The sequence below is a fragment of the Staurois parvus genome, unplaced genomic scaffold (assembly GCF_062004578.1).
Source record: "Staurois parvus isolate SC_StPar_1 unplaced genomic scaffold, SC_StPar_1.0 ptg000129l, whole genome shotgun sequence".
Classification (NCBI taxonomy): domain Eukaryota; kingdom Metazoa; phylum Chordata; class Amphibia; order Anura; family Ranidae; genus Staurois; species Staurois parvus.
The window spans coordinates 3,749,450-3,773,388 of record NW_028317925.1 but is presented as its reverse complement, the minus strand read 5'-3'; the positions used below and the strand labels follow the sequence as shown (position 1 = coordinate 3,773,388).

At 42.8% G+C, this 23,939-nt stretch overlaps 1 protein-coding gene across 3 annotated transcripts in view; it reads left to right on the top strand.

Annotated features, from left to right (window-relative positions):
* Positions 1-23,939, top strand: part of TANGO2 (transport and golgi organization 2 homolog) — a 221,829-nt gene that overhangs the window by 25,670 nt on the left and 172,220 nt on the right. The window contains exon 1 of one of the 3 annotated variants that reach the window (XM_089672463.1): positions 20,546-20,662. The exons of 1 other annotated variant lie outside the window; for it this stretch is intronic. The gene's annotated coding sequence lies outside the window, so the exon portion shown is untranslated. Of the gene's footprint in view, positions 1-20,545; positions 20,766-23,939 lie in introns of those variants that run through there. One more of the 3 variants, XM_089672461.1, reaches the window with a different exon arrangement.

Genomic DNA, 23,939 nt, shown 5'->3' with positions numbered 1-23,939 from the left:
AGTAGAGTTAAGCCCCGTTTACACTGATGCGACACTGAAACGTGTGATATTGCAAGTTCCTGTATTGCAATATCGATATTGATATTGCAAGTTCCTGTAAAACACGATCACGCATGTTTTGGCAGGTGCGCTGTGGTGCCATTCTTCCTTAATGGCACCCCAAACGCAACAGTCACTGCACATGCACTAAATCGCATTGCAAAGCACATCTTTTGTGTGAATGTGGCCCATAAGACAGCCTTTTGAAATGAATGGGCTATCCTAAACTCGATGCACCTAAAGCTCCATTCTCACCTGAGTGTTGCGTATTTGAGCATTTTTTTAGGGCGTTTTGTTGCGTATTTTTGTACAGCGTTTTTAAAATGTATTTGAGCTTTGACTTTTTTTTTTAATAGCCAATAGAGAAAAACACCATCTGGTTCATCATTTGTTGCAATTTTTTTCAGCTTTTTTTTAGCCTTTCCATCAGCTTTTATTTAATTTTTTATTATTATTTATTTTTTTTAATTTGATTTTCTTAGGGTAAGGGCTTAGAGTTAAAGGATAAGTTCACCTTTGGGAACATGTTACATGTTCCACCCATTTTTAGGGTGGAACATGTAACATGTTCCTAGTGCTGCAGCCGCTGCCCCCCCCCCCCCATCCTGACAGAAGAAGAGGGGGAAGTTCCCCATAAGCTGTCAGTATTTAAAAACAGCTTGGCCCTGCGGGGCTTCGCCCACAAGGCTGTGTCATTCCTTCACAGTGTTCTGTGAATGAATGAATGAACTACAAATCCTTGTAGTTCTTAACAAACTACAAGTCCTTGTATTTCTTAATGAACTACCATGGCACTGTGGAGCGGCATGGTAGTTAATAGATTCTTCCTGTCAGTATTTCTACTTTCCTGTACATCGGATACAGGCAAGCAGATATACTGACATATCTGCAGGAGACATGAATCGCTGGTGCAATACTTTACAGGCTCCTGCAGCCAAAAAAAAATTAATGCACATTTTTTTACTTGCAAAAAAATGTGCATTTATTATTTTTGTGCAAAATATGGACTTGTCCTTTTCTGGTTAGGTGCTAGGATTAGTGGCTGGGGTTAGGGGTTAAAGTTAAGGTTGGGGTTAGCTGTTAGCTGGTAGGATTTGGGTTAGAGTTAGGGTTGGGATATGTTAAACGTTGATTGCAAATTCATAATTCAGCACTTATAGGAATTATATTATATGTATGGCAAGCTTGCAAAATACTTGGTTTTTATGATTAATCGTAATTAATATTAAAAGGTGTGGTTGGCCTTGAACAAGTGATAGTGTTGAATTCTTCAGTTAGCTAAGCCAGAAAAATGTCAGAGTATTTGGAGTTAAGTTAACTAGCTGGAAGCTGAGTATTTATGACATTTCTATAGATGGGCATAGCTCATTAATAGGTCTCTGGTGTAGGGTGTCATGGGACTCAGAAGTGAACCAAAATAGAATTAGTATGAAATAATATATATTCTGATAGTATCTGTGTGTATTTAATTTATGTTTTTTATAGGTTGGTAATATGTGTTACATAAGTAGATTTTTGGTTATACAACATTATTGAGATATTATGTTGTAAAGATAGATTTTTAGTTATACTATCCTTTAAACAGAGAAACTGGTCACATGAGTAGGCTGATCCAACACTGATAATTTATTAAGCCACTACATATGGGCTTGTCAATCAAAAGACCATATATGTAGTATCCCGTCCCTTCAATGAAATTGCTCTGCTAAGCAGAATGGTTTGCCATACAAGGTTCTGAGTTATGAGAATTATGATGTCTACATGTAACATAAAAAGACGTGAGATGTGAAGCGCAACACACAATACACAACACATACATACACATGTCCGTCCATTCACACACAGACACGCACAAGCAAAGCATGAAGACACTGCCATTCTTCACATTCTGACAAGCTGAAACAGGTGCATTCTCTTAGAGACCTAAGATCACGTCACTTCCTTCTTTTTGCTCACACTCTTGCTGCATTGAACAGACAAGAAGCACATGGCAGGACAGCCATGACAATAAGGTTGACACATCTTTTAACTTCTGTTTTTATATTTTTGTTTTACCTGCACTGAACTGTTAATCATGATACATTATTTTAAGCCATTGTGAGATAAAATAAAATCACACTTTATTTTTATTTCGCCAGCTCTTTAATTATCCGAAATCGCCTATAGACACTAAAGAATTATTATATGTGTCAGAAAATTCTACAGGGTAAAACTGATGAGGTGAGAACAGAACTCAATCTCTGCCTCACTACAAAGGTGGAGAAACAGTTGCGTTAGACTAGCAATTGCTTTTATTATCAAGCTGATCGTCCTGGGAAATTGCAGGGTAGAAAGGTGTCCCCTAGGAACCGGGTCACCTCAGGACCCAAAATACACAGCTCGAATGGCAACCATTACTTGTCCTTAAAGAATTTCAGGGATTCTACCAAAAACTATATCAGGGTTCCCAACCTTCTAACCAACAGAATTTTGACAACTTTCTGTCTGATTTGCCTATTCCGCCACTTTTTTGATGCTCATCTGGATTTGTAGGAGGGCAGGATCACATTGCCAGAAGTACTTAGGGCCATAAAACAGGCCAACCTGGCAAAGACTCCTGGCCCAGATGAATTTATGGCCCTCTATTATAAAAACATTTGTGCCTATTCTGTCCCCACAGTCAGTTTTATATTTCAGTGCCCTAAGGGAAGGTGGTTCCATTGATGTAGAATCTAATAGCTTTCATTAGCTTAAAAAAACCAAAAATATTCCTGCGCCAATCAAAAACAATAAATCACCCTTCTAAATTGCTGCTGTGCAAAAAATGTGTAAAAACACAAACAGTAAATTATATAAATAAACAGCGCAACATAGACCTCAATTCAAACCACAAAAAATCACACAATATGAGTGTCCATTATTAAATCATAAGTGTATATATCAAAAATCTTCAGAAAAAACAGACAATTAAAGTCCCTTGTGAAGATAGCTGAAGATTCCAAAAGATGTGTATAGCCTTTCACCCTTGTACACCAACATCAAATACACTCACCAGATTTTGGTGAGTAAGAAGCCTTTAGGATTTTAAGGGAATCCTAAACCCCCTTTTCAACAGCTCACTGATAGCCTCCCCTCCAAGTTTAGATCTTCTTTCAGGTCCTCACCGTATCCTCCTAGTTGGCTCCACCATACCGCCAAAGAGAAAGCTTATATATGGTAATATTGCCACAATAATATTGTACCAAAAAAAACAAATCCAGGCCACTCACATTTCAAAAGCTTATAACAGGCACGTTTATTAAGCCCATGACAGCCTTAAGATAACCAGCCAGCATGATTCAGGAGTCCCACACCAATGCAGCCAGATAGAGCAGAGAAACAGCAAAATCCAGCCTAGATCCCAAAAAATGGCCGCTGGAACGCACCGCTCAGCGTGCGCTCCACTCACCTGAAGTGACGTCAGACGTATGGCAAAACGACCGGAATTACGTCAACGCGTTTCGCCCCTCCCACCAGGCGTTCTCGAGACGTCTGACGTCACTTCCGGTGACTGGAGCGCACGCTGAGCGGTGCGTTCCAGCGGCCATTTTTTGGGATCTAGGCTGGATTTTGCTGTTTCTCTGCTCTATCTGGCTGCATTGGTGTGGGACTCCTGAATCATGCTGGCTGGTTATCTTAAGGCTGTCATGGGCTTAATAAACGTGCCTGTTATAAGCTTTTGAAATGTGAGTGGCCTGGATTTGTTTTTTTTGGTACAATATTACACTATATAAGCTTTCTCTTTGGCGGTATGGTGGAGCCAACTAGGAGGATACGGTGAGGACCTGAAAGAAGATCTAAACTTGGAGGGGAGGCTATCAGTGAGCTGATGAAAAGGGGGTTTAGGATTCCCTTAAAATCCTAAAGGCTTCTTACTCACCAAAATCTGGTGAGTGTATTTGATGTTGGTGTACAAGGGTGAAAGGCTATACACATCTTTTGGAATCTTCAGCTATCTTCACAAGGGACTTTAATTGTCTGTTTTTTCTGAAGATTTTTGATATATACACTTATGATTTAATAATGGACACTCATATTGTGTGATTTTTTGTGGCTTGAATTGAGGTCTATGTTGCGCTGTTTATTTATATAATTTTCATTAGCTTAGTCTCAAAGCCACATAAAGACCTCTGTGAAGTAGGTAACTACAGGCCAATCTCATTGATTAACTGTGACCTAAAATTATTGACAAAACTGTATGCTTCCTGCATAAATACATATATAGCCCTTTATATTCATACTGATCAAGCAGGGTTTGTCCCAGAGCGTCAGGTTTCAGACCAAATACAGTGGGTTATCAATCTAATTTCGGTCCTCCGTGTGTCATGGGATTCTGGAAGTACCAGAAAAGGTATGCTACTGACTCTTGATATACGGAAAGCTTTTGATAGCAGGAATAGAGGGAATATCTCAAAAATGGAATCTTGGCCCTCAATTCCTATCCTTTTAACAGGCTTTATATGGCAATGCCTTGGCATGTATATGTTTGAAGAGATATTCCTCTGACGCTATTTCCATCCATTTTGGAACCCATCAGGGATGGCCAGTTTCTCTGATTTTATTTGTAATTATGATAGAAACCCTGGTGGCGGTGATTCAAGCCCATTCGGATATTTTAGGAATATGTAGCGGGGCCGACAACATAAATGTGCATTGTTTTGCTTTTATTTCTAACCTCTCCACCTACATCTCTTCCATCAGTTCTAGATCTTCTGCAGTGCTTTGGGCATACAGTGGATATAAAAAGTCTACACACTCCTGTTAAAATGTCAGGTTTCTGTGATGTAAAAAAATGAGACAAAGATCAATCATTTCAGAATTTTTCCCACCTTTAATGTGACCTATAAACTGTACAACTCAATTGAAAAACAAACCGAAATTTTTTTTGGGGGGGGGAGGGAGTAAACAAACATACAAAACTAAAATAATGTGGTTTCATAAGTGTGCACACCCTCTAAATTTTGCAAAAACACATCTGAAGTCTCCCAAAAGCATGTGGGAAAATGTGTTATGGTCTGATGAAACCAAGGTCAAACTTTTTGGCCATAATTCCAAAATATATGTTTGGCGCAAAAACAACACTGCACATCACCAAAAGAACACCATACCCACAGTGAAGCAGGGTGGTGGCAGAATCATGCTTTCGAGCTGTTTTTCTATAGCTGGAACTGGGGCCTTAGTCAAGGTAGAGAGAATTATGAAGAGTTCCAAATACCAGTCAATATTGGAACAAAACCTTTAGGCTTCTGCTAGAAAGCTGAACATAAAGAGGAACTTCATCTTTCAGCATAACAACGTCCCAAAGCATACATCCAAATCAACAAAGGAATGGCTTCACCAGAAGAAGATACAAGTTTTGGAATGGTCCAGCCAGAGTCCAGACCTGAATCCGATTGAGTGTTAATGGAAGGAAGAGTGGGCAAATATTGTCAAGTCAAGATGTGCCATGCTGATGGACTCATACCCAAAAAGACCAAGAGCTGTAATAAAATCAAAAGGTGCTTCAACAAAGTATTAGTTTAAGGGTGTGCACACTTATTCAACCATATTATTTTAGTTTTTTATTTTTACTTCCCTCCACCTAAAAGATTTCAGTTTGTTTTCCAATTGAGTTGTTCAGTTTATAGGTCACATTAATGGTGGAAAAAGTTCTGAAATGATCTATCTTTGTCTAATTTTTTTACATCACAGAAACCTGACATTTTAACAGGGGTGTGTAAACTTTTTATATCCACTGTATCTCAGGCCTTGAAGTCAATTGGAAGAGCTGGAGGCTTTAACCATTAACCGCCCGGCCAATGGCCGTTTGGCGGCTTCAAAAGTGCTTCAGCATTCCGGGTGCACTCTATTTGGCGTGCTCCCGCACATGCGCAGTTTGCGCTAATGCAGAGCCGCGCAGCGGCGCGATCTGTCACCGGCCGTGTACCTTGGACACGGCCGATGACAGATCTGAGTACCGACCCCCGTTGCTGGTACCATGTGACTTGCTGTGACCAATCACAGCAGGGCACATGACAGTTGTATACAATGGATGGCTTCATTCATGCCATCCATTGTATACTAGTGCCTAGCTGTGAATGGTCACAGCTAATCACATGCACATGTCATATGATTAGCTGTGACCAAATGACAGCTAAGCACAAAAAAAACAAAAAAACCTGAATGAATCGATTTCATTCAGGTAAATGCTTGCTTATAGCAAAGTAATTCTTTGCTATAAGCAAATTGTGTAAAAAAAAAAAAAAAATACTGATCACTTCCCCAAAGTAGTACAATGTTACTATGGTAACATTGTACTACTTTGGTCATAGTAAAATATGAAAAGAAAATCTTTAAAAAAAATAAAAAAAATGTAATAAAAAATTAAAAATAATAAAAAAATAAAAAAAATATATATTTTTTTTTCATACTGTCATCAGTCAGTGTCCCTGTTCACTGCTATGCCAGTTATATGATGACGCTGTACTGCACTGGTGACAGTATGTAAAAAAAAAAATAGTGAAAATATTTGTTTTAATTTTTTCATTTTCCGAAAAATTATGACAAAAAAAATACTTCAAAAAACTCGCCATGCCTCTTATGAAGTACGTCGGACTGTCTACTCTGCAAAAAGGGGTCATTTGGGGATATCTGTACTATTCTGACATTCTTGGACCTCAAGAAATTAGATTGGCTGTCAGTACTTTAGGATTGATCAATTTTCAGATATATACCATAGTTTGTGAACTCTATAACTTTCCTACAAACTAAAAAATACATCCTAATTTGGGTTATTTTCACCAAAGACATGTAGCAGAATACATCTTGGCCTAAATTTATGAAGAACAATTATTTATTTGTAAACTTTTATAACAGAAACAAAGAAAAACGTGGTTTTTTTTCCAAATTTTTGGTCTTTTTTTGTTAATTTAGCAAAAAATAAAAACCCCAGCGGTGATTAAATACCACCAAAAGAAAGCTCTAGTTGTGTGAAAAAAATGTGAGAGCGCTGAAACGTGAAAAATGGCCTGGGCAGGAAGGTGTAAAATTGCACGGTATTGAAATGGTTAAATATTAATCTGGATGAGGATGTCTTGTAGAGTCTAAAAGGTCATTACAGTTTTGCGTGGCAATCGACCGCTCTCTCTTATCTTGAAGTGACACTGACCCCCTCCTTAGTGACTCTTTATAAGTCTAATTATTCGAACCTCTTCGCCCAGTTGAAGTATGATGTTGAGCAACAGGCTTCTGGTGGGCTGTCCTGGAGGAGTAGAATTGCTCCCATTAAAATGGCCGTGCTCCCCAAGACGTTATATTACTTTTGTACGTTGCCTATAACAGTACCCCTTTCTGAGCTAAGAAATTCCAGACTCGGCTGCTGATGTATATTTGGGGCTCTAGATTGGCCCATTCCACATTGTATGCAGGATCATGGGGGTTTAGGAGTGCCGGACCTTAAACAGTACTATAGAGCTGCCCAAGTAGCCCAGTTAGCACAAACCTATTATTCCAGAATGGGTTAACTTGGAAGCACAGGCCTGTGGTCCTCTCCCCCTTGATCTTTTAATGTGGATCCCATTCAAGAGCTCTAAAAGGTCATTACAGTTTTGCGTGGCAATCGAACGCTCTCTCTTATTTTGAAGTGACACTGACCCCCTCCTTAGCAACTCTTTATAAGTCTAAATTATTCGAACCTCTTCGCCCAGTTGATGTATGATGTTGAGCAACGGGCTTCTGGTGGGCTGTCCTGGAGAAGTAGAATTGCTCCCATTAAAATGGTCGTGCTCCCCAGGACTTTATCTTACTTTCGTACGTTGCCTATAGTAGTACCCCTTTCTGAGCTAAGAAATTCCAGACTCGGCTGCTGATGTACAGTCAGGTCCATAAATATTGGGACATCGACACAATTCTAACATTTTTGGCTCTATACACCACCACAATGGATTTGAAATGAAACAAACAAAATGTGCTTTAACTGCAGACTGTTAGCTTTAATTTGAGGGTATTTACATCCAAATCAGGTGAACGGTGTAGGAATTACAACAATTTGCATATGTGCCTCTCACTTGTTAAGGGGCCAAAAGTAATGGGACAATTGGCTTCTCAGCTGTTCCATGGCCAGGTGTGTGTTATTCCCTCATTATCCCAATTACAATGAGCAGATAAAAGGTCCAGAGTTCATTTCAAGTGTGCTATTTGCATTTGGAATCTGTTGCTGTCAACTCTCAAGATGAGATCCAAAGAGCTGTCACTATCAGTGAAGCAAGCCATCATTAGGCTGAAAAAACAAAACAAACCCATCAGAGAGATAGCAAAAACATTAGGCGTGGCCAAAACAACTGTTTGGAACATTCTTAAAAAGAAGGAATGCACCGGTGAGCTCAGCAACACCAAAAGACCCGGAAGACCACGAAAACCAACTGTGGTGGATGAGCGAAGAATTCTTTCCCTGATGAAGAAAACACCCTTCACAACAGTTGGCCAGATCAAGAACACTCTCCAGGAGGTAGGTGTATGTGTGTCAAAGTCACCAATCAAGAGAAGACTTCCCCAGAGTGAATACAGAGGGTTCACCACAAGATGTAAACCATTGGTGAGCCTGAAAAACAGGAAGGCCAGATTAGAGTTTGCCAAACGACATCTAAAAAAGCCTTCACAGTTCTGGAACAACATCCTACGGACAGATGAGACCAAAATCAACTTGTACCAGAGTGATGGGAAGAGAAGAGTATGGAGAAGGAAAGGAGCTGCTCATGATCCTAAGCATACCACCTCATCAGTGAAGCATGGTGGTGGTAGTGTCATGGCGTGGGCATGTATGGCTGCCAATGGAACTGCTTCTCTTGTATTTATTGATGATGTGACTGCTGACAAAAGCAGCAGGATGAATTCTGAAGTGTTTCGGGAATATTATCTGCTCATATTCAGCCAAATGCTTCACAACTCATTGGATGCCGCTTCACAGTGCAGATGGACAATGACCCAAAGCATACTGCAAAAGCAACCAAAGAGTTTTTTAAGGGAAAGAAGTGGAATGTTATGCAATGGCCAAGTCAATCACCTGACCTGAATCCGATTGAGCATGCATTTCACTTGCTGAAGACAAAACTGAAGGCAAAATGCCCCAAGAACAAGCAGGAACTGAAGACAGTTGCAGTAGAGGCCTGGCAGAGCATCACCAGGGATGAAACCCAGCGTCTGGTGATGTCTATGCGTTCCACACTTCAGGCTGTCATTGACTGCAAAGGATTTGCAACCAGGTATTAAAAAGTGAAAGTTTGATTTATGATTATTATTCTGTCCCATTACTTTTGGTCCCTTAACAAGTGGGAGACACATATGCAAACTGTTGTAATTCCTACACCGTTCACCTGATTTGGATGTAAATACCCTCAAATTAAAGCTGACAGTCTGCAGTTAAAGCACATCTTGTTTGTTTCATTTCAAATCCATTGTGGTGGTGTATAGAGCCAAAAATGTTAGAATTGTATCAATGTCCCAATATTTATGGACCTGACTGTATATTTGGGGCCCTAGATTGGCCCATTGCACATTGTACACCTTGCAGGATCATGGGGGTTTAGGAGTGCCGGACCTTAAACAGTACTATAGAGCTGCCCAAGTAGCCCAGTTAGCACAAACCTATTATTCCAGAATGGGTTAACTTGGAAGCACAGGCCTGTAGTCCCCTTGATCTTTTAATGTGGATCCCATTCAAGAAACATCCACCGATCTTATGTCCATCACTTTCTCATTTTTTACAAGTATGGGATTTGTCATATAAGGCTGCACCGCTACAGTCCCTACAGAGTGGCTGCTCTGTGCAAAATCAAGTATGTATACGTGATTGTGCATTTCCGGGTAGGGGGCGTGCACGCCGTCCTACCCGTGCTGTCATTGGCTCCTGTAGGTGTCAATCACGAGGCCTCGGCCAGCGATTCAGAGATATTTCAATGCTTTACAAATTTTTGGTCTATCTGAATTGATATGGATGAATAGATAATTACCCTACATGTTGACATGGGAACAGGATTTTGGGGAGGAAACTGATGTTTCTGACTGGTGGTCCTGGTCCACACAGACATTATGTCACACACAGGACACAGTATTATGAATACGACTGGTGGAAGTGGGCTATAAGGTCCTTTCCTGATGGTACCTATTTCAGGACCATCTTTCAAAAATGTATCCGGGCAGCTTACCTTGTGCTTTTTGTGCTGCGGTCAGCCCTTCATGATATTTCAAACCTGGTGGTCCTGTGCTAAGGTTCGTCAGTTCTGGGTAAGAGAACACATGGAGATTTATTCAGTGCCACAAGTAAATATAGTAAAGAATCCCAGAGTGGCCTTCCTCAATGAGTTGGCCTCCGATATCCCCAAACATCCTCAGAGCCTCATCTGCTTCACGTTCCTTGCATGAAAGTTTGACTGGGTCTAGGACCCTTGGCTTAGATATCTCCAACCTTCAGACGCTTGAAGAGTGCAGGTCGAGATGGTGGGCTTTTGTGATGGACTGCTTCAGGGTTTCTCCCATCTTCTTCTTTCCTTTTTTCTTCTTTAGGTTTCTATACTTGCCATTTGGTATAGAATATTTGGAAGTGATAGTGACCCATGGCGGCTGGCCAGTGGTTCAAGAAAGTGTTGAGATATTTTATCTTTCTGTGCCCCCTACACTGACTTCCTTTGAACTTTGGTAGGATGAATTTTCACTGTGTGACAGATAAGCTCTTGTGTTTTGATTGAAGTTGGTATTATGATATATTATGCTGGATATGTTTGTCACTGATATATTGATATCTCTCACTTGCGCCGTGGGACCTTACCTTCCCTTTATTTTGATATTAATCTCTGTATACAAGTTGTATACTTTTTTCGCAAAACTTTTATAAAATTTTGAAGTAGGATTAGGGTTTGATGTTATGTTTAGGGTTAGATGTTAGGGTGAGTGGTTAATTTTTTATTGTCTGCTTACTTATTTGTTAGGATGTTTATTTATTTACATTTTTAAATTAATATTTGTATTAATTTTTTTTTGTCCTTTATGGTTCGTGGGTTCATTAATATTACATATTATTTCTTTGATACATTATTTGTATGTATTTATATATTTATTTTATTTAAAATGGGGTTTTTTTGGTGTCATTTTTTCATTTGAGCAGGAAAGCATGTGACAAAACGTGTGAAAATGCTCAAAAACACACATTTTAATGCATTTTTATGGGGTAAAAAACACTTAAAAATGCACCAATCTGCCCGAATCGAGCTACAAAGCAGCTCCAAAACCTTTTTGAGCTTCAGCTCTTTGGCTTCAGGTGACTTGCAGTGGAGACGTGAACCATCTCCATAGGGAATAATTGATTTTATTCTCCCTGAACATTTTGGCGTTTCAAGCACTCACACCTGCAGGGCTGAGAATAAAATCTTAAAGAAGTATGGTTTCATGAAAAAATAAACCCACATATTCAACTCCATGCTCCAGCTTTCTCACATCGGCTCTAAGAAAGAGAACTGAGCAGTCACATGACCACTGATCACTCAGTTCTCGGTCTGCTCAGAGTGTCGCAGTCACTGCTCTCCAATCTGTCCTTCAAGCACTCACTGGGCAGGTGCAGCTGGCTCTGGCTCTCTGCCACGCGTTAAAAAGGGCAAAGCCAGCTGTAATCAGGAAGCTGGGTGGATCCCAACAATATTTTCAAGATCCTTCAAGAGCCTGGAGGTCAAAAAGTTTTGGCTATACTTCTCTTTTAAATGTATTTCCACAAACAAATAAAACAAGTGTTCTCATAGGAGTTACCCACTTCTACAGTCTTCAGTATGTTCATATGTCATAATAATGATTTCTGCTTTTTACTTTAGCTTTTTTTTTAAACTTAGGTTTGCCATGTTGTACTCCATATCTGAGATAACATAGTTAAAACTTTCACAGCATACTCTACATTCAAAAACAATTAAAAAAAAAAAACTTTATAAGCGTTAGGTCCCAGTTATAATGCCGACAATTTACGTAGCTCTTTACATACTATACATCCGCATCAGTCCTTGCCCTCAAGGAGCTTACAGTCTAAGATCCTTATATCACATGCATACATACATACATGCAAAACATGACCAATTTACACAGGAGCCACTAACTTTCCAGCATGAATTTTGAAATGAAGGAGTACACAGAGGAAACTCACACAAGCACAGAAAGAACATGCAAACTCCATGCAGTTAGGGCCCTGGCCAGAATTCAAACCAACGACCTCAGTGCTGCAAAGCAGAAGTGCTAACCACTAAGGTACTTTAGTGCAAGTTTATCACACTCATTTTTAGTGGCTAAATTTTGATCCCAGGCAGGTCATACTGAAGTCAATCTATCAATCAGCTTTAGTACAACCAGCCTGTCAAGGAAACCTCCCGGAGTCAGAATACAATAGCGTAGCAGGAGATATTCCCCTATCAACACTGACTATGGTTGAAGGAAATAAAATTGCATAATGTATGACCTGCCTTAGGCAGCAGAAGGGGACGGCTTCCCACTTTGGCTTAGCGTGATGAGAGGGTTGTGTCTGGAACGGAGAGGCTTTCCCTGCAAAGTGCTTAATCTAGGCATCTCTATATAGAGTAGGCTATAATGGAGTGGGATAGTGGGTGGTCTCCTTTTAGGGCACACAAACTAGCCAACTCTAAAGCAGGGAATACACCTTCCGTTTTTTTTTTCCATTCAACAGCAATGCATCTGATATGCAATGTAGAATATCTCCTGCTGTGTCTTTGTATTGACAGGGGGAACTCCACCACGTCAGAATACACAGATCAGCGCTTGCAGCCATTGGCTGTAAGCACTGATTGAATGCTGGTTTTCCAGCATGACTGACAGAAGTTGGTCAAGTAGTCAGACCGAAAGTCAACAGGTTCCAGATGAAATGTTAATCCTGTGTACCCTGCATGTAATGCATATAATTGTTGAAGTGAGGTTATCCCTGCAGACAGTTTAATCTAGTCAACTCTGTGCAAAGAAGGGTAAATTTAATTTGTTAGAAGAACTGTTCAATCCAGATAATGTTTTACAGAATACAGATTTATTTTGTACTTAAAGAAACATATCAGGGGATCAGAAATAAGTTGTTTTACCCAATTCTTACTGTATATACAAGCTATTTTATAAGCCAAATATACTGTATGTATTGCAGCTTATTCTTTAGAGAGCAGGTTAAAATGGAGTGGATACAAAAAGGACAGCACTTTGCCTATTTTACCTTACCACATTCTGCTTGGCATCCTTTCATGTACTCCATTCTAAGTGGTTATGTACAAAGCAGGGTAGAATAAGAGTGGGTAAGTAAAAAGCACTTTGTTTTCTCCTTTTTATCCATTTCTAGATCGCTGTGCATAGAACATGCTAAAATGGAGCGGGTGCAAGGACTTCAGTAATAGATACCCTTTACTAGACCCTACACCAATCAAACTAGAAAGCATTGTGTGCAAAATATCAGTCTATAGCTTTAAGAGCAACTCCACTTTTGTCACAAAAGTAACATTCCCCTCTGAGTGATCTATGCACATTGCAGGGTTTTTAACAAACTGCTACAGGTTCCTACCTTTTGTTATTCTGAAGAAATAACAGATTGTTTGTCGGTGTCCATATGCAGAGTGAATCTAATGGGAGTGGTTTTTATAATTATCAATCAGCTGCTGCACCTGCAGAGCACTGATGAGAAAACTGGCAAGATCTGCATCCCTTTAGGTGTGATTTCCCTTTGGGAGTATCTGACCAAAAATTACATTTTTGTTGCAGGGGATGCCAAAAATCTGACTTGTGTCTTAGTTTAGTGCAGACTTCTGGGAAAATCAGTAAACCAATCCCTCAAGCAGGAAATTACATTACAGATGGTGTACAGAACGCCTCCAGGTAGCCATATTGCATTGCATTTTACAGAAAATGACAGTGCTGCAGATGAAAAAGGAAAGGTCATTTTTAATAACATTCAATGACTTGAGTTGCAACTGTATACGCTATATATTTTTATTTGTTACCTTTCATGACAACGTTTCATGGATACATATATGCCCAGGCCATACAGAGTCAGTATGAATTTGTTAACTAGAACTCCGTTTTGCCTACCTAAAAAATGTTTACACTTTTTTTTAAAGAAGGGTAGTTGCCCCAGACAGCTGCCTATGCATTGGGTGACCAGTTTCTTCAATGTCCCATTGTTCTATACACACACAGTGCTGGTACATTGCAGGCAGTGAAAGAGCAGGAGAGCATAGGGTTGCCACCCTTGGACTGAAAGAATACTGAACAGGAGGGACAGGGGTGTTGCAGTGTGTGGCATGAAGTGGGTGAAGTTTATTGAAAGCAGGTATAGACAGTGGTTTCTGCACTGTCGTATTTAAAACAGGGCAAGTGGCAGCCCTGGATGAGACCCCTTTTAATACTTCCTAGCCCACAGTATTGTTGTATGCAGACCCAATTATAAGCGACACTCATATATAGGGGTTTATTTACTAAAGCTGAAGAGTGCAAAATCAGGCTCACTTCTGCAAAGAAACCAATCAGCTTCTAACCTCAGCTTGTTTAATTAGGCTTTGGCAACAAAACCTGGAAGCTGATTGTTTTATATGTCGAAGTGATCCTGATTTTGCACTCTCCAGCTTTAGTAAATAAACCCCAGTGTAGCACTGGGGGCTAAGTAGGCATCAGCAACAGCAGGTGAGGTCAGAACTCTTCCAACCCCGCTCACACCCCTACCCAAAGCACTGCCTCCTATTCCCTAGAGCTAAGCCTGAAGAGTTGTCATATTAAAAAAAACAAACCCACACCTTTCTTATAAAGCCAAGAAAAACAAACAAATATGTCTTAAAATGCTTTAATGCAGTACTTGGCATAACATGTTTTCATATATACAATTTTAAAAATGATTAAAGTACTGAAATGAAAACATAACAAAAATACACTGCCCAAAAAAAATAAAGGAACACTTTTTAATCAGAATATGGTATCAAGTCAATTAAACTCCTGGAATATTGATCTGGTCAGTTAAGTAGCAGTGGGGCTTGTTAATCAGTTTCAGCTGCTTTGGTATTAATGAAATTAACAACAGGTGCGCTAGATGGGCAACAATGAGATGACCCCCAAAACAGGAATGGTTTTACAGGTGGAGGCCACTGCTGGTTTTCCAGCATGTTTGTGCGACAGAAGTCGGTCATGAGATTGGCTTCTGTCAGAAGAGCACCTGTACACATGGACTGAATGCTGGCCAGTTTCTACTGTATGGGCTGATTTTGGCAGATATGCGGCCCGTGCATAAGGGGTTATACTCGGAAGTTGATAATAATGAACAGGTGTGAAGAACACATGAGCAGGCCCAGTTGGCAACATTATTGACAAGTGGCTCTGCAAATAAGCAAATGATACATCTCTAGATCAAGGACAGATGAGCATAAAAGGTATGGGGACTGGAGCATCCTACCAGATACATTTTAATAGTGCCAGACCTCACTTTAACCACTGGGCCACCAGAGAATTTACCCCCCTTCCTGACCAGGCCATTTTTTGCGATACGGCACTGCGTTAACTGACAATTGCACAGTCATGCAGCGCAGTACATACATGAGATTTATGTCCTTATTTTCCCACAAATAAGAGCTTTCTTTCAGTGCTATTTGATCACCTCTACGTTTTTTATTTTTTGCACTATAAACAAAAAAAGGCCAACAATTTTGAACAAAAACAAACAATATTTTGACTTTTTGCTATAAAACATATCCAGTAAAAAAAAATGTATTCTGCTACCTGTCTGATGAAACAAAATCCCAATACATGTAAATGAATTGGTTTAGGTGAAAGCTATAGTGTCTACAAATGGCAGAATATATACTGGAATTTTTATACTAGTAATGGTGGTGATCAGCAACTTATAGCGGGACTGCGGCGGGCATTCTGACACTGGGTGGGAACTAACTGCCACTGACATCCCCAGTGACACTAATACAGTGATCAGTGCTAATAAGCACTGACACTGTACTAATGACACTGGACAGGAAGGGGTTAGCATCTGGGGTGATCAAAGGCTTAACTGTGTGCAGTTTTACATCATGTGCTGTTTTACTAGGGAAACACGATGTTGTGTATTTCTGTGCTGTGCAGAGAAATACACAGCAGCATGTTCTTGCTGGCAGGAGACAGACCTGTGTTGTTTACATACAGATCTCTCCCCTGTCAGTGTTACTCGGCGATTGCCGGTTGGGATTCTCTAGCCGGGATCTGGTGATCGATATCTGTAGCCACCAATGGCGGCGCAGGTAGGACGGCACACATGCCCCCTACCTGGAAATGCAAATCACGTATATCTACGTCATTTTGCGCAGCCCTGCCGCCCTGTAGCAGTCGTTCTACTATAGGGCGGTTGGGAAGCAGTTAACCTGTTTGGCAATGTGGTTGATTTACCAAAGGCAAATATACTGTGCACTGCAAATGCACTTGCTCCAGAGCTTAGTAAATAAAGGTAAGCATCACTTTGCAAAGAATACCCAATCACATACAAGGAAAACAATAAAATTCATTTTTGCTTGCACATGAGTGGATGATAGAAATCAGCAGAGCTTCCCCTCAGATCTAGAGCAACTGAACTTGTAATGCACAGACTACTTGCCTTTAGTAAATCAACCCCAGCATGTATATGCGCACTGGCTCAGGCGTATTTATGATATAAATAAACCTTCTCCCTCTAGAAGCTTTTAAAACTAAACAGGGCCAATGGCAAAGTAAGAGACTGAATATTTAACTTTTACACTGCCTATGCTGTCTGAACACCATTCAATAAAAAAATCCTCCACTTAAGTCCAATGGGAAACCGACACTTCTCGGAGTACCAATCCCCTTGGTTCTCCGCAGCACTCAAATCACATGACTGGTAGCGGAAGGAACCACAGAGCTCTGCGGTGGTGGCTTTGTAGAAATCTCCCCATGCCTTCCCCATGTACACTTCAATACACCACAGTGCACCCATGTCCTCTTCTGATCCCCCACAGTGCATCCCATAGTGTACCTTGTGCCTTCCCCATGTACACTTCAATACACCACAGTGCACCCATGTCCTCTTCTGATCCCCCACAGTGCATCCCATAGTGTACCTTGTGCCTTCCCCATGTACACTTCAATACACCACAGTGCACCCATGTCCTCTTCTGATCCCCCACAGTGCATCCCATAGTGTACCTTGTGCCTTCCCCATGTACAATTCAATACACCACAGTGCACCCATGTCCTCTTCTGATCCCCTACAGTGCATCCCATAGTGTGCCTTCCCCATGTAAACTTCAATACACCGCAGTGCACCCATGTCCTCTTCTGATCCCCCACAGTGCATCCCATAGTGTACCATGTGCCTTCCCCATGTACAATTCTATGCACCACAGTGCACCCATGTCCTCTTCTGATCCCCCACAGTGCATCCCATAGTGTACCTTGTGCCTGCCCCATGTACAATTCAATACACCACAGTGCACCCATGTCCTCTTCTGATCCCCCACAGTCAAGGGTGGACTGACCATTTGGAAACTCGGGCACTGCCCGAGGGCCCGGGGTCAGGAGGGGGCCCCATGAGATGCCCCTGGTACCTTTTTCATAGGCTCTTTTGAGTTTGAGCAAGGACACAGGGGCCCCATGATCCGCTATTGCCCAGGGGCCCCATGAGTTGTCAGTCCGCCCCTGCTCACAGTGCATCCCATAGTGTACCTTGTGCCTTCCCATGTACAATTCAATGCACCGCAGTGCACCCATGTCCTCTTCTGATCCCCCACAGTGCATCCCATAGTGTACCTTGTGCCTTCCCCATGTACACTTCAGTGCACCGCAGTGCACCCATGTCCTCTTCTGATCCCCCACAGTGCATCCCATAATGTACCATGTGCCTTCCCCATGTACACTTCAATGCACCACAGTGCACCCATGTCCTCTTCTGATCCCCCACAGTGCATTCCATAGTGTACCATGTGCCTTCCCCATGTACAATTCTATGCACCACAGTGCACCCATGTCCTCTTCTGATCCCCCACAGTCAGGGGTGGACTGACCATTTGGAAGTTCGGGCACTGCCCGAGGTCAGGAGGGGGCCCCATGAGATGCCCCTGGTACCTTTTTCATAGGCTCTTTTGAGTTTGAGCAAGGACACAGGGGCCCCATGATCCCCTATTGCCCGGGGGCCCCATGAGTTGTCAGTCCGCCCCTGCTCACAGTGCATCCCATAGTGTACCTTGTGCCTTCCCATGTACAATTCAATACTCCACAGTGCACCCATGTCCTCTTCTGATCCCCCACAGTGCATTCCATAGTGTACCTTGTGCCTTTCCCACGTCTATTCTTATGTCCCACAGTGCAACCCATGCCTCTCCCTGCACCCCAGGGTGAATCTGATAGCCCTCTCATGCTTGTTCATATACATAGCATGCACAATTACCTACATCAAAGTGCACCCCACATCCTTTTCTGCAACCCTAAACCCCACAGTGAACCCCATGTGCCCCCATGCACTCTTGTATACCCCACAATGCAATCCAATTCCTCTCCTGTACTGGCAGTACACCCCGGGCTCCCTTTGACACCACCCAGTGTACCACATCCTCTCTCTGGCACCCCATGCTCTTTTTCTGGTGCTTCTCAGTGCTTTCTATGCTCTCTGGCATGCCACAGTGAACCGCATATTCTCACTGGCAACTCACAGTGCACCCCATCCTCTCTCTGGCACCCCCACAGTGCATCCCACTCTCTCTCTGGCACCCCCCTGTGCACCCCATATTCTCTCTGGCAGCCCCCAGTGCACCCTATCTTTCTGGCACCACCACAGTGCACCCCATCTTCTCTCTGGCACTCCCACAGTGCACCCCATCTGCTCTTTGGCACCCCCACAGTGCACCCCATCCTCTCTCTGGCACCCCACGGTGCACCCCCTGGCACCATGCAGTGCACCCCATCTTCTCTCTGGCACCCCCACGGTGCACCCCATCTTCTCTCTGGCACCCCCACAGTGCACCCCATCCTCTCTGGCACGCACACAGTGCACCCAATTTTCTCTCTGGCAACCCCAGTGTACCCCATCCTCTCTCTGGCACCCCTCGGTGCACCCCCTGGCACCATGCAGTGCACCCTATCTTCTCTCTAGCACCCTCGCGGTGCACCCCATCTTCTCTCTGGCACCCCCACAGTGCACCCCATCTTCTCTCTGGCACCCCCACAGTGCACCCCATCTTCTCTGGCACCCCCACAGTGCACCCCATCTTCTCTCTGGCACCCCCAAAGTGCACCCCATCTTCTCTCTGGCACCCCCCTGTGCACCCCATCCTCTCTGGCACCCCCACAGTGCACCCCATCTTCTCTCTGGCACCCCCCTGTGCACCCCATCCTCTCTGGCACCCCCACAGTGCATCCCACTCTCTCTCTGGCACCCCCCTGTGCACCCCATATTCTCTCTGGCAGCCCCCAGTGCACCCTATCTTTCTGGCACCCCCACAGTGCACCCCATCCTCTCTCTGGCACCCCCCTGTGCACCCCATCCTCTCTGGCACCCCCACAGTGCATCCCACTCTCTCTCTGGCACCCCCATGTGCACCCCATATTCTCTCTGGCAGCCCCCAGTGCACCCTATCTTTCTGGCACCCCATCCTCTCTCTGGCACCCCACGGTGCACCCCCTGGCACCATGCAGTGCACCCCATCTTCTCTCTGGCACCCCCACAGTGCACCCCATCTCTCTGGCACCCCCACGATGCACCCCATCTTCTCTCTGGCACCCCCAAAGTGCACCCCATCTTCTCTCTGGCACCCTCACGGTGCATCCCATCTTCTCTCTGGCACCCTCGCGGTGCATCCCATCTTCTCTCTGGCACCCCCACAGTGCACCCCATCTTCTCTCTGGCACCCCCACAGTGCATCCCACTCTCTCTCTGGCACCCCCCTGTGCACCCCATACTCTCTCTGGCAGCCCCCAGTGCACCCTATCTTTCTGGCACCCCCACAGTGCACCCCATCCTCTCTCTGGCACCCCACGGTGCACCCCCTGGCACCATGCAGTGCACCCCATCTCTCTGGCACCCCCAAAGTGCACCCCATCTTCTCTCTGGCACCCCCACGGTGCATCCCATCTTGTCTCTGGCACCCCCACAGTGCACCCCATCTTCTCTCTGGCACCCCCAAAGTGCACCCCATCCTCTCTGGCACGCACACAGTGCACTCCATTTTCTCTCTGGCACCCCCACATCCTGTAATTTACCCCATGTTCTTTCCTGCAGCCTACAGACCCCCATGTCTTCTGCACCTGTTAGCCTTCCCTTGCTCATTCCTATACATTAGAGCGCACCCCGTGTTCTCTCCTGCACACACCGTCTATTCCTGTGACCTCTCCATTGACACACTCAACACATGGCAATGTAACCACCTTCCGGCAATGAAGTTCTTTCACCCTGCCATGCGATCCACCGTATGACGTGCCGTGACGTGACGTGAGGCTCCGCCCCTCTCCTATCCCACCCCATTCTACTAAATTCTGATTAGTACCTTTCACACAATGGAAGCCAGAATTGGGCGACCTAGACGTCACGTGCCATGTGACCCGAGACCCGGAAGCAGTGTGGCGCACACAGATGGTGAGGATTGTTATGCTTCTCAGGAATAGGATCTGTGTATTGTGGAAGGTCAGACAGAAGTAATAGAAAAGGGACACACTGAGGACTGACATCTACGGAGGAGGTAGGGACCCTGCCTGCTCTGTTATCTCCGGATAGTGGGGAGTAGAGAGGACGGGGCTGCTGGAAGTCAGGGAGACTTTATAACTGTATTGGTAGATGAGAAAGCCTTTACAATAAATTGTGATGATACAGAGATTGTGTGTTTTGCATTTTAAAAGTGCAAATGGGAAAATAGTTTGGAAAATATTCTAGCTTTGAAATGCCTGCATAAAGGGACCTACTATACCTCTAGATTGAAAGCTGATGGGCACAGGGACCTATCATACTTCTAGATTGTAAGCTGATGGGTACAGGGACCTAACATACTTCTAGATTGTAAACTGATGGTTACAGTGAACTAACATACTTCTAGATTGAAAGCTGATGGGTACAGGGACCTAACATACTTCTAGATTGAAAGCTGATGGGTACAGTGAACTAACATACTTCTAGATTGTAAGCTGATGGGTACAGGGACCTAACATACTTCTAGATTGTAAGCTGATGGGTACAGGGACCTAACATACGTCTAGATTGTAAGCTGATGGGTACAGGAACCTAACATACTTCTAGATTGTAAGCTGATGGGTACAGGGACCTAACATACGTCTAGTTTGTAAGCTGATGGGTACAGGGACCTATTATACCTCTAGATTGAAAGCTGATGGGCACAGGGACCTAACATACTTCTAGATTGTAAGCTGATGGGTACAGGGACCTAACATAACTCTAGATTGTAAGCTGATGGGTACAGGAACCTAACATACTTCTAGATTGTAAGATGATGGGTACAGGGACCTAACATACTTCTAGATTGTGAGCTGATGGGTACAGGGACCTAACATAACTCTAGATTGTAAGCTGATGGGTACAGTGACCTATTATACCTCTAAATTGTAAGGCCCTGGTAACAGGGTCATATTATACCCATAGACTGTAAGCTCCCATAAATAAGGACCCATTTTCTCCATCGACTGTAAGCTTCTGAGTGCAGGATCTAATTATAAGCTCCTGAGGACAGGATTGCATTATACTCTTAGACTGTAAGCTCCTGGGCCCAGGGCCTTGCTGACTGTTAGGTCACAGAAAGAGAGTCTTGGTAAACCGTAAGATCCTGGGGACAGTGTCCCATTATACAGCATGACTGTTAGCTCCTGGGGACAAGGTCCCATTATACAACTAGACTGTTAAAATATTAGCAAACAAAAACAAAAAAAGTTTAAATAATAATAAAATAGGAAACAAAATCAGCAGGTAAATAATAATTGAATGGAGGAGAAGAATGAGGAGTTAATTAGGGCTGATTAGAGTACACTGGGGGTTAATAAGGGGATAAACAGAGGAACATTAAAAAAACTTGTCAGGTTTCTTTAACTGACTTCATCTGCAGATGAAGTTCATCCTTTTGATCTGTAGAATACAGATACAAAATTAAACATTGTTTCTTTTTAGCAATGTTGTTGATAAACATTGCCAGATTGCTTTAGTTTGACAGCTCCAGCTTTCTCTATGTACTCTGCAATGCCGCTTTGATTAATCAGAGCAGAATTGACGAGTACTGTGGCAGGGGAGGTCCTGGAAGCAAGGCAGAAAGACTGGATATATTACACATGGCCTGTGTACAATGATGACATTTGTGGGGGCATGTCTAACAAGTCCAGAGTCTGCAAATGGTTAATTGTGTATGTTCACATCTGAGCGTAGTATCACTTGAAGCTTTTAGCTCCAAAAAAGTACACGGGTTTCTTTTCAGCTACAACTGTTTTTGGCCCCAATAGACTTCCACTGGCTAAAAAAATAATTTTTAAAAAAGCTCAAGCGCCTGCAAAAATACTTACAAACGCACCTACAAGCACTCAAAAAAAGGCTGCAAAATGACCAAAGATGCTCAACTCAAATCTGAATGCAGCCTTGCTTTTTGTTCCTGTGACACCTACAGTGGGGATCGAAAGTTTGGGCACCCCAGCTAAAAATTTGTATTAATGTGCATAAAGAAGCCAAGGAAAGATGGAAAAAATCACCAAAAGGCATCAAATTACAGATTAGACATTCTTCTAATATGTCAACAAAAGTTAGATTTTATTTCCATCATTTACACTTTCAAAATAACAGAAAACAAAAAAATGGCGTCTGCAAAAGTTTGGGCATCCTGCAGAATTTATAGCATGCACTGCCCCCTTTTCAAAGCTGAAACCTGCCAGTGTCATGGATTGTTCTCAATCATCGTCTGGGAAGACCAGGTTATGTCAATCTCAAAGGTTTTAAATGCCCAGACTCATCTGACCTTGCCCCAACAATCAGCACCATGGGTTCTTCTAAGCAGTTGTCTAGAAAACTGAAAATAGTTGACGCTCACAAAGCTGGAGAAGGCTATAAGAAGATAGCAAAGCGTTTTCAGATGTCAATATCCTCTGTTCGGAATGTAATTAAGAAATGGCAGTCATCAGGAACAGTGGAAGTTAAAGCAAGATCTGGAAGACCAAGAAAAATATCAGACAGAACAGCTCGCAGGATTGTGATAAAAACAATTCAAAACCCACGTTTGACTGCACGATCCCTCCAGAAAGATCTGGCAGACACTGGAGTTGTGGTACACTATTCCACTATAAAGAGATACTTGTACAAATATGGTCTTCATGGAAGAGTCATCAGAAGAAAACCTCTTCTACGTCCTCACCACAAAAATCATCGTTTGAACTTTGCAAATGAACATATAGACAAGCCTGATGCATTTTGGAAACAAGTTCTGTGGACCGATGAGGTTAAAATTGAACTTTTTGGCCGGAATGAACAAAGGTACGTTTGGAGAAGAAGGGGCACAGAATTTAATGAAAAGAACCTCTGTCCAACTGTTAAGCATGGGGTTGGATCAATCATGCTTTGGGGTTGTGTTGCAGCCAGTGGCACAGGGAACATCTCACGAGTAGAAGGAAAAATGGATTCAATAAAATTTCAGCAAATTTTGGATGGTAACTTGATGCTTTCAATCCCCACTGTATATAAGACATGGCATTATAGGAATACAAAGGCAAGAACAGCAACAATTGTCAGCAACAGCAATGTCAAAGGTTCTGCAGTGGATCACATTATTGCGAATAGGCCCATAAACATGGTGGGAACTGTCCATTGCAATTGTGTTCAAAAGTTTGCATACCCTTGGAGAATTGGTAAAATACAATATGTACCATAAAATAAA